Source organism: Sapajus apella, unplaced genomic scaffold, assembly GCF_009761245.1.
Source record: "Sapajus apella isolate SASKATOON/1434 unplaced genomic scaffold, GSC_monkey_1.0 scaffold92, whole genome shotgun sequence".
In the NCBI taxonomy this organism is placed as follows: domain Eukaryota; kingdom Metazoa; phylum Chordata; class Mammalia; order Primates; family Cebidae; genus Sapajus; species Sapajus apella.
The window spans coordinates 1,949,156-1,961,606 of NW_022437032.1; the positions used below are offsets into that span (position 1 = coordinate 1,949,156).

Sequence of the window (12,451 nt, forward strand, 5' to 3'; positions counted from 1 at the left end):
CTGGTGGCTTAAACAACAGAAATGTATTGTCTCACAGTGCTGAAGGCCAAACGTGCAAATAAAGCTGTCAGCAGAACTGGCTCCTAAGGGTCATCAGGGAGAACCCGTCCCATGCCCCGTCTCATTGGCTTGTGGATGGCCATCTTCTCCCTGCGTCTTCATGTCATCATCTCTCTATTCATGTCTAAATTTCCTCTTCATCATATGGAAACAGTCGTACCAGGGCCCACCCTAATAACTTCATCTTAACTTGATCATCTGCAAAGACCCTGTTTCCAAATAAGGTCACATTCACATGGGATTAGGGCTTCAGCATCTTTGTGGGCAATACGATTCAAGCATAACCACGGATCTCTTCTGAGTATGTGTGACAGCTGGGGGAGACTGAAGGGTTACAGCAGATAAGATAAAAGCAGTGGGGTGAAAACATGAAGCCCGGAAGACCTAGGTTGCAATCCCTGCCCTGCAGGTTACTGGCTGTGTGACCTGGAACAAGGCATCTGCTTTTCTCTGCCTTAGTTTTCTCATCTGTGAAATGGGGATAAAAGTACCTACCTCACAGAATTGCTATGAGAATTAAAGGAGGTTGTTTATTAAACATTTACCATAGTCCCCAGTGAGAGTCCATATATTCCCTTCCCCAAAATGTGCACTGCTGTTATCAGCACTCAGGAGTTCCTCAGAAACTGGTAAATTATACAAGACAACAGAATTTTGTCCACATGAGGGCAGTGTTAAAACTGAGGCATATACTTACCTATTTGACTTTATCCTGGAGTATAACACGATATGTTCAATGCTTCCAGGGCGGTCAGGTTCTACTACGTGATGGATACATATAAATTAAGAAGAGGTACTATAGCCCAGTAGTTGAGGGTAAGAACTCTGCAATCTGACTGTACCACCTACTAGCTGTGTTACCTTGAGCAAGTTACATAACCTCCCTGAACCTCTGGCTTCTCATCTGTAAAGTGGGAATAATAACAGTACCTATAGCATAAGCGTCAGATATAATACAAGCACATGTCACGGTGCCTGGCAGATAATAAGTGCGCCTATCATTATCATATTAGGTTATGGTTGTTGTCATTCACATTTAAGACTTTGGGCCTTGGATTCCTTTCCTGAATAATGAAAGAGGTATATTATAGCATTGGTTCCAAAGATTTTAGAATTTCCTGGGGAGTGTATTAAAATTTATATGCCCTAAAATCTCATTCCGTAGCTGCTATTCAGAATACCCTAAGGTTGGGGACTGAGTATCTGAACTATTAGGGGCTCTCTAGAACGTTCTTCTTTAAAAAATTCATAGCTTTAGGGTACAGTGGTTTTTGGTTACATGGATGTGATTATATAGTGGCAAAGTCTGAGCTTTTAATGTACCTGTCACCTGAATAGTGTACGTTGTACCCAACAGGTAATTTCAACCCTCCTTCCACCCCCACGCTCCCTTCTTTAGAGTCTCCAGTGTCCATTATATTACCCTACGCCCCTGTATACACATAGCTTAGCTTCCACTTACAAGTGAGAACATGCAGTATTTGGTTTCTGTTCTTAAGTTGCTTCACTTAGGATAATGGCCTCCAGTTCCATCCAAGTTGCTGCAAAAGACATTATTTTGTTATTTTTATGGCTGAGTAGTATTCCATGGTGCATACATATGTCTCACATTTTTTTATCCACTCAGCTGATGGGCACTTAGGTTGATTCCATATCTTTACAATTATGAATTATGCTGTGATAAATAGGTGTCTTTTTCGTATAATGACTTGTTTTCCTGTGGTTAGATAAAGATATGCAAATGGCCAACAAACATATGAAAAATGCTCAGCATCACTAATCATTAGAGAAATGCAAATTAAAACCACAGCGAGATACCATCTCATTCCAGTCAAAATAGCCACTATTAAAAATTCAAAAAAACAATAGATGTTAACACTGATGTGTTGAAAAGGGAATGCTTTTACCTTGTTGGTGGGAATGTAAATTAGTACGATCTCTATGGAAAACACTATGGAGATTTCTTAAAGATCTAGAAAGTTCTGATGCACAGCCAGGATTGAAAACCACTGGACAAGATGGTGTCTCAGGTCTCATCCTGCCATTAAATCCTGTGAGTCAAACTTACACTCTGATGTACACACAATGGATTGTATTTATAACAGCATCCTTTGATGAAAAGTGTGAACACTGGCCATTAGGATACATAGGCTTTGAAATGAGAATCATACCACTTTTATAACTTGAAAACTATAGATGTTTATTCTTAGAAATTTCAAATGATGCTCATGTATTTAGTAAGTTTGACATCAGCTTTAATTCATTTTTGGTTTAATATAGAAGATCTTCAAGTAGGCACTAAGAATATGGCATGCTCTACAAAATGGCTATATTTCTTTATCATTTTGTTATATTATCATCATTCCCTTTTGTTAAAAGATTTTATTTAGAGTAGTTTTAGATTTACAGCAAAATTGAGAGAAAGGCACAGAGCATTTCTTTATTTTTCTTTTTCTTTTTTTTTTTTTTTTGAGACGGAGTTTCGCTCTTGTTACCCAGGCCGGAGTGCAATGGCGCGATCTCGGCTCACTGCAACCTCCGCCTCCTGGGTTCAGGCAATTCTCCTGCCTCAGCCTCCTGAGTAGCTGGGATTACAGGCACGCGCCACCATGCCCAGCTAATTTTTTGTAGTTTTAGTAGAGACGGGGTTTCACCGTGTTGACCAGGATGGTCTTGATCTCTTGACCTCGTGATCCACCCGCCTCGGCCTCCCAAAGTGCTGGGATTACAGGCTTGAGCCACCGCGCCTGGCCTGGCACAGAGTATTTCTTATACTCCTTCCCCGTAAATGTACGCAGCCTCTGCCATCATCAGCATCCCCCACCATCGGAGTGGTATACTTGCTAAAATCAATGAACCTGTGTTGGCCTATCATTGTCAACCAGAGTACATAGTTTATATTAGGGCTCACTCTCTCTCGATGCTGTATATTCTATGAGTTTGGACAAATGTATAATGGCATAAATCCACCATTATAGTATCATACAGAGCAGTTTCACTGCCCTAAAAACAAAGCCAAAAAAAACCCTCTGATCTGCCTATCCCTCTCTCTGTCCTTACCCTTGGCATCCACTGATCTTTTCCCTATCTCCATGGCTTTGTGTTTTCCAGGATGCCGTATATTTAGAATCACATAGTATGTAGCCTTTTCAGACTGGTTTCTTTCACTTAGTGATACACATTTCAGATTCCTTTATGTCTTTTCATGGCTTGATAGCGCATTTCTTTTTAATGGTGAATAATATTTCTTGAGTGGATCTACCACAGTTTATTTATCCATTCACCTACTAAAGGACATGTGGTTGCTTCCAAGTTTTGGCAATTATGAATAAAGCTGCAATATACATCTGTGTGCAGGCTTTTGTGTAGACATAAGTTTTCAACTCCCTTGGATAAAAACCAAAGAGTACTGTTGCTGGATCATATGGTTGGTAAGAGTATATTTGGTTTTGTAAGAAGCTGCCAAACTGTCTTCCAAAGTGGTTGCTGCACCATTTGGCATTCCCACCAGCAGTGAAAGAGAGTTCCTGTTGCTCCATGTCCTCACCAGTATTTGGTGGTGTCAGTGTTCTGGACTTCGGCCATTCTAACAATTGTGTAGTAGAATTTATAAGAGGGAAGCAGAAAGGTTAGAATAGGAAAAGATGTGATCATGGGAGCAGATGTCACAGAAAGAAAGAGAGAGATGAACTGCTGGCCTTGAAGGTGGAAGATGGAGCCACAAGCCAAGGAATGTAGGTGACCTCTGGATACCAGAGAAGGGAAGGAAATAGATTCTCCCCTACAGCCTCTAGAAGCTGACCCATTTTTGACCTACAACCTTCAAAACTGTAATATATTGTGCTGGGGCATTTGGGGTGATTTATTATAGCAATCAAAAATAGAAACATACCCTCTCAAGCATTGGACTCTAACAAACCCAGGCATAGGTTTTGGCTCTGCCACTCACTAGCTGTACAACCTTGGCAAGGAAGTTGTATTCTGAGTCTCACCTGTAAAACTGGAATAATAGTATGAACTTTGTAGAGGAGTTCTAGAAACAGCAGCTGGCACAAAATAAATGTGCTGAAATAAAGGGGTCTGGGCAAAACTAAAAGTAGAGGCTATTGGGGTGAGTGCAGTGGCTCATGCCAATAATCCCAGCACTCTGGGAGGCTGAGGTGGGAGGATTGCTTGAGCCCAGGAGTTTGAGTTGAGCCTGGGCAACATAGAAACCCCATCTATATTAAAAAAAAAAAAAAAAAGAGAGAGAGAGAGAGAGAGTTTATTGTCATACTTACTGTTTATCATTGGCTTTTCCTGACATGTCAACTGACCAGATTTTCCCACCTGCATATTATTTATTCCTAAAACTTCATAGATCTTTGGAGAAATAAAAATACCTCATTTTTGCCCTTCTTTGATTCCTCTCTAGCAAATGTATCACATTAGTTCTCAGACTCCACTGCAAGTGTGTGGCAGAGACTAAGACATGCTTTCTCTCCCAGGACACATCGTTTTCCAGAAACAGAAGGAATGTTTCACCTGGATAAGAGGCTTCTAAAATTAATATCTTCCTTTTTGCTCCAGTCATTGTTCCTAAAAAGAATTGTCTAATCTTGCGTTTTTAAAAAAAGATGTAAGTGGAATCATTTTATTGGACTGAAATTTTTAACTTGAGCAAAGTGCTCCTGCCAATAACATAATGAGTGAGAAGAGAAGCATTTGCCAATATCAATGCCTGGGCAAAGTGGAGTGGGGAACCCAATGCCAAAAAGCATAACTCCCTGATATAGTTAAAAAAAAAAATTAAAGGCAACAGAACAAGTCTGGAAGGGAACAAATACATGTGTTCTCCTAGTGTCCACTCTTACCCTCCAATCAGTCTTATATTTTTATCTGTTTCCATGACTCAAGTAGAAGTCCCTGAGAGCAGAGTGCTTGCCATCCTTTGCTGTTGTGAGTCTCAGAGCTCAGCCCAAAGCCTGAGATATGCTAGACTTAGAGATGGTTGATGAATGAACAGTGGCATATTAAGCCAGTGGTAGCAAAGGAACAAAATAATAAGGCTGAGGTGCAAGTTCCCAGACTCTGCTGCACTCAGCTTCAAGAAATGCAACCCTGGCTAAGTAAATATCACTTTTAATTTGAGCAAGAAGTCTGGAGGTGGCAGTTCTAAATTTGGTGCAGCAGTCTGACAACCTCATCAAAACACCAAGTACATGAGCCAATTGTGTCATTCCTGCTCACAAGATGACTGTCACAGAACCAAGCATTACATCTCTACATCATGGGATCCAAAAGCAGGAGGGGAAAGGCCAAACTGCCGCCATTTTTTTTTTTCGCCTTGTATTACGAGAGAAATGAAGATCTTTCCCAGAAGCCTCTGCCCCCATGTAGGCATCCTCTTATTGGCCAGAGCTACAGCACATGGCCCATACCAGCTGCATGGGATGCTGGGAATCAAGCATCTCTCTGAGCTGAAAGTGAATAATAATTATAATACATGGTTGTGGCTGGAGAGGATTGGCTATTGGGCAGGCCACAAACAGTGTCTGCCAGAGGTGATTCCAAAGAATTATTAGAATTGAGCAAAGGAAAGTCGTTTACACCCTTACTCTGAACTTTCAAAAGACATTAAAGAGATCTAACTCATGTCCTTAACACCACTCTTCTCTCTCCTCCCATCACCTTGCTGTATATCTGTCACTCAAGAGACTCCCTATCCTCAACTCTCCACCTTGAAACTTTGTGAGACACCCCATCCTCGCGAGGCAGGAGGATAGGGTCTGGAGCCAGGGAACCTAAGAACTTCCTAGAACTAAATCAAGTGGAAAAACTCCCAAGCTTCTACACCCAACTATGGGAGTAACTTCACTTCAGCTATGGCAGGAAATATCCTCTTCATTTGCATAGTGTGTACACCAAGTCAATAACTTTGTAACTTCACTTCATCCTCTTCATTTACATAGGTATACATAAGTAACCAATGGGAAACCGCTAGAGGGAATTTAAACCCCTGAAAATTCTGTAACCAGCACTCTTGAGCTACTTGCTCAAGCCTGCTCTCACTCTGTGGAGTGTACTTTCATTTCTATAAATCTGTGCTTTTGTTGCTTTGTGCATTTTGTCTAATTTTTTTGTTCAAAACACCAAGAACCTGGACGACTCTCCACTGGCAGCATTCACAGGCACTCTCCTTTCTCCTTTCCTTCCATTGTGCTGTATCACCGGTCAGTCTAACGTATAACAGAGAGTTCTGAACACTGGCTCTCCCAGATGGCCCAACAACCCCTTGTGCCTCTGTCTTCCTTGGGAGTGATCAAGAGCCATGGAGAAATCTCATCCTTCTCAAACTCAGTGGTTTTTCTCACCAAAAGTCTAGCAGAGAATTCCTGTTGGATAAAATTATCTTCCCTATTGCATTATTTGATAGCTGATAGTCTCCAAGGATGCACACACAGACCCCACCACCCAATAACCCATGCTTCCTGGTATTCACACCCCTGTGTAGTCCCCTCTGGGCTGGTCCTATGTAACCAACAGTATGTAGTAGAAGGGATGGCCCAGGACTTTCAAGACTAGGCCTTAAGAAGCCTTGGAGCTTATACCCTGTTTCTTGCAATGCTAGCTCTGGAAAAGGCTAGACACAATGTCAGAAGTTCTACCCTGAGATTGCCATGCTGTGAAAGAGCCCAGGTTTGTCACATGGAGAAGCCATGAGGCAAGAAAGAGAAAGGTGCCCAGCCAATCCCCAAATATTTCAGCCATCCCAGTCCAGGAACCAGACTTGTGAGTAAAGAAAACATCATGGGAATTTAAGCTAATAGATGCCACATGAAGAAGGACCATAGCCAGAAATAAGGCTACAGACATATGTCCCTATGTGAGCCATCCCAGCCATCTTCATCCTTTTAAGGCACCCCAGCTGTGAATCCAGACATCATAGAGCAGAGATGAGCAGATCCTATTGTCTCTGCCTGAATTCTTTTTTGTTTGTTTGTTTTGAGACAGAGTCTCACTCTGTCACCCAGCTGGAGTGCAGTGGCACCATCTTGGCTCACTGCAAACTTCGCCTCCCGGGCTCAAGTGATTCTTCTGCCTCAGCCTCTAGAGTAGCTGGGATTATAGGCGGGTGCCACCATGCCTGGCTAATTTTTGTATTTTTAGTACAGATAGGATTTCACCATGTTGGCCAGGCTGGTCTGGAACTCTTTGACTTCAGGTTATCTGCCCACCTCAACCTCCCAACGTGCTGGGATTATAGGCATGAGCCACCGCACCTCACCTCTGCCTGAATTCTTAATGCATGGAATCATGAGCATAATAAAATGGTGGTTAAGTCATTCATTGTGGGGATGCTTGTTACATAGTCATAGATAACTGAAATAACTATTAGTATGCCTTTTAATTCTTTGTATTTTACTTTTATATGCATATATACTTACATAAACACTAATTAATGTATATGAATAAATGCAATCATATTTTCTGTTATTGTTGTTTTGGTAGAACCTTTCTTTTTCTTTTTCTTCTTGGCTCCTGCCTCATCTCACATCTTCCCTAACCCCGCCAAGGACACCCAAGCTAATGACCTATTTCTTCTTTCATATTTTTCTCTTTGTTTTATACTTTATCAAAGACAAATCTGAGACACAATAAAATTTTGAAGGGTTTACCTGAATAGAGGCAATTCATTAATTTCAGAACATGAAACCAAAAGGGAGTTAGTGTTTTGATGACAAAGTATCACATGTAAGTATTTAGGGGAAACGCAGAAGCACAATATAAATTTTTTTTATTTGTTACAATTACGCAGTTGTCTTATGTGATCTATCTCATTGGAAAGTGCCCAGTTATATAATTTTATGTTTGTTGGCTGTTTCTGATTGATTGAGCTCAAGTTCTGGTTTTCTTTAGCATAGGCATTTACAAGAAACAGTTCAAGTTGTTTTGCTTATGTTTGCAAATCAAGCAAGGTTTAGGTCACTTATGTGGTCTAACAGGCTTTGTCTGTTCAGGGATTCTTCAGGTCTGCTCTTTATTTTAATTTACTTTAACAATCCCCATACAGACATTTCACAGCACATCCATTAATAGTGTTATTTTGTTACTGTAGTAATCTTCCCCATCTCACTTAGCAATATGTGAAAATCCCTCCAAATTCAACTGGTGTAACTTTAATTCATGTTTTTAAAGTTACAATGTATTTCAAGGCAAAGACATGCCGTATAATTCATTCAGCCATTATGCTACTGTTGGGCATTCAGGTTTTTTTCTTATTTTTCTCCCACAATTTTTACCTGGGCGTAAGTTAGTTTTTTTGTTTTGTTTTGTTTTGTTGTTTTGTTTTAAGATGAAGTCTTACTCTGTCACTCAGCTAGAGTGCAGTGGCACAATCATGGCTCACTGCAGCCTTGACCTCCAGGGTTCAAGGGATCCTCCTGCCTCAGCCTCCTATATAGCTGGGATTGCAGGCACACACCACCACGCTTGGCTAACTTTCTAATTTTTTTGTAAAAATGAGGTCTCCCTTTGTTGTCCAGGCTGGTGTCAAACTCCTGGGCTCAAGTGATCCTCCCTGCTTGGCATCCCACATTACTGGGGTTAGAGGCACAAGCCACAGCACTCAGCTGGCATAAGTATTTTTAAGCCCCTAATGTTCACCCAATATTGAAAGTTATTTGGAATACACTTAGAAAAATTCTTATTCACATTTTTCAAAAATAACACATTGGCATTTCTGTTTTAAATTTTTAAGGCTTTTTTTTGTACTTACCATGACTGATACTCTGGGCACAACTTATTCTTCATGTCTCACACAGTCTGATTTTATTAACTTCCATGCAGCTGCTGTTGAGTAATATGCAACCTTCTCTTTGCCTCTTTGGACTGAGAAGAAAACAAGGCAGCACACTTGGGCCCGAAAGGTAAAAACATGGACATAGTTTCAAGATCACTCGTCTCTCTTGGAAGATACACCAAGAGAGACAGGAGAGACCAAGGGACAATATGAAAAAAACATGGAAAGAAAAACAGCATTGGCAAATCACAGCTGCACTCAGTTCTCTTCCTCAAGGTGTGTTTTTTTACCAGATCTTGAAATAGAATAAACATACCTACAGTTCTATTCCTAGAGTGAACATTTAAAAAAAATATATCTGCTTTTCATAGCCTTTGACCACCCCAGAAAGAACTTACCAAAAATTTTCATTTAACAACAATAAAAATAATCATCGAGACCAAAGAAATGGTAAGGTGCCCTCCAAGTTTCTGGAAGTTTATCAGTAAAAGCAGCATACTGTATCAGTGGGTAGGATCCGTTATATACGAAGCGTAGCTCAAAGAGCAAATGTTTCTGGGAGAAAGAACTGAAAAATGTAAGCAGAGCTTGCCTCCAAGTGTGGGTGCAATAACAGCGACCAATAGCAGTGACTCTGAGTTGTCCCTGGGCCAATGGCATCACATCACCTGGGAACCTGTTAGATGTGCAGTTTCTGGAGCCGGAGCCCAGACCTCCTGAGTCAGAAATACCTCCTCCCCTGGGGGTGGAGCCCAGCCATCTGTTCCCACAACCCCTCCTGGATATTCTTGCACTGGCTCAAGTCTGAGGACCATGTAAGAACTGGTTCAAGGCTCTGAGTGAAACGGAGCTTGCGGGGAACTGGAAAATCTCCTTGTTTATAGGGCTCCATGCAGCTCCAAGGATGACTGCCATAGGAAACCCTTAGCCAATAATAAGATACTTCAGTGACAGCCTGACTTTAGGACTTTCAAATGAAATTTCCCAATTCAAAAAAAATCTAAACACTATTGGCCAATCAGCAGTCATCATAGTTGGCAACCTCTGATAGTGTGAAGTTTATTTTTTTACCCTACTTCAAATCCCTCAAAAAAGGCGATAAAAAATCGTCATCATCATCAAGTTATCATAGCTGAAAGCAATAAAACATTGAAATCCTGTAACCAATTTCAGCTGTGCTTGCAGATTTCTGGGCTCACCAGGCATCCTGCCTCACAATGTGCTTCCCATGTGCGTGTTCCGCAGAGAAGGACAGTGAGGGCTTGTTGCCAGTGGCTGGTCCCCTTTGCAGCTTTCTGTCACGTAGTCTTAAGCCAGTAAGTTGTCTATGTGGCTAATTCATGAGTCCTCTTAAAAAATGCCTTTTGAGAGTTACATCAACTCCAGGTGACATAAAAGGAAAAGCTGGATTTTCTGAATTTGCTAAGCAGAGGCTCAGACTCTGCAATATGGAGGTGTCCCCAAGGCTGTGACACTCATTCCCCGTGCAGGGCCCACCTGGCATAGCCACCCCTCCAATCAAAGTTGATGCTAATTAGTTAGCACCTACCTTGCTGCTGGGACAGTCCCAGGTAAATTGGAAAATAGGTCAAATGTTCAGTCCACTTTGAATCCCACTTCTCATTTCATTTTTTTTATCATTATTTCTTCATTTCTTAATGGCATGGATGGGGCAGGTGCATATATGTAGTAAACATTCTGAAATGATATAAAGATAAGGCAGAGAAAAAAAAACCCACCCTAACTCTCATGGCTCCCCAAACCCCACCCAAAATGTCCTTCCTTAGAGGCAAATGCTGTACAGTTTCTTGTATACAGAGGTATCCCAGGCATGTCTATAAATTCTCTTTTCAACCTCCCAACACCATTTTATAAAAAATGGAAACCTGTACATGCTGTTGGACACAGCTTTTTTTTTTCTTACTAAAATTCCTTGGGGAATTTTAATGCCTATGGAGTATTTCATTGTAGGGACACATGAGTATTTTTTTTAACTGTATTTAGGTTCCGAGTACATGTGCAGGAAGGTAACTCACGTCATGGGGATTTGTTGTACAGATTATGATGTCACCCAGGTACTAAGCTTGGTACCCAATAGTTATTTTTTCTGATCATCTTCCTCCTCCCACCTTCAAGTACACCCGGTATCTGCCCCTCTTTGTTCTCAAGGACATATGATAATTTATTTAACCAGATTTCTACTAATAAATATTTAGGTCATTTCCAGGTTTTTCTCCCAAAATTACAGTAGTCCAGCAAATAGTTCCATAGATAAGCCTTTGTGCCCAATGCAATTCTATTTCTAGGATAACATTCTAGAAGTGGAAGTTAGACCAGGCACGGTGGCTCATGCCTGTAATCCCAGCACTTTGGGAGGCCGAGGCGGGCAGATCACAAGGTCAAGAGATTGAGACCATCTGGTAAACACGGTGAAACCCTGTCTCTACTAACAATACAAAAAATTAGCCAAGCATGGTGGCACATGCCTGTAATCCCAGCTACTCAAGAAGCTGAGGCAGGAGATTTGCTTGAACCTGGGAGGCGGAGGTTGCGGTGAGCCGAGATCGTACCATTGCACTCCAGCCTGGGCAACAAGAGCAAATTTCTGCCTCAAAAAAAAAATCACCTTTTAGAGTGACAATTCAGTGATTTTTAAGGATATTTGCACCATGTGTGCAACCGTCCCCACATCTAATTCTAGAACATCGTCATCACTCCCCCAAAAAATTTCCTACCCTCTAGCAGTTAGCTTTTCCCCTATTCCCAGCCACTGGCAACCACTAATCTGTTTCCTGCCTCTATGGATTCGCCTATTCTAGACACTTTCTATAAGTGGAATCATACAATATTTTGCTTTTTGTGTCTGGCTTCCTTCATTTAGCATCATGCTTCCAAGTATAAAGCATGGTAAAACATGGATCAGTGCTTCATTCCTTTTTATGGCTGCATAATACTCTATTGTATGCATACGCCAGATTTCCTTTTTCCAATTGATGGATAGTTGGGTTGTTCCTACTTTTCAGCTATTATGAAAATGCTGCCATGGACAATTGTGTAAAAGTTTTTGTGTGGACATAAGTTTCCATTTTCTTGCTTACCTAGGAATGGAACTGTTGGGTCTTAGGGTAACTCCATGTTTGACTTTTTCAGGAACTGCTAAACTGCTTTCCAAAGCAGCTGCACCATGTGACGTTCCCATCAGCAATGCACGAGTGTTGCGATTTTTCCATACTTTCTCTAACACTGGTTATTGTCTGTCTGGTTATGGCCATCCTCGTGGGTGCGAAAAGGTATCATGTTGTGGCTCTGACTGCACTTCCCTAATGTGATGACATTAAGCATCTTTTTCTGAGTTCCTTGGCCATTTTTACATCTGCTCTGAAGAAAGCAAGGTTGTCCTGATTTGGCTACTTTTCTGCACCCTTTCCCCTGAGCCTCTTGTCTCTTACTGTTTCCTGGCTAATTTTTCTAGAATCCCAAAATAATAATAGTTACCTTTTGGCAATCTTCTATGTGTCCTGAACTCAGCTACACCCAACCCCATCTCCACAGCTGACTCTTGGCGTCCTAACAACTGAAGCCACGGATAGAATAATAGACCACCTCCCC

At 41.3% G+C, this 12,451-nt stretch overlaps 1 protein-coding gene across 11 annotated transcripts in view; it reads left to right on the forward strand.

Moving 5' to 3' along the window:
- BCAS1 (breast carcinoma amplified sequence 1) overlaps positions 1 to 12,451 on the forward strand; it is a 118,273-nt gene that overhangs the window by 13,610 nt on the left and 92,212 nt on the right. The window lies entirely within an intron of this gene.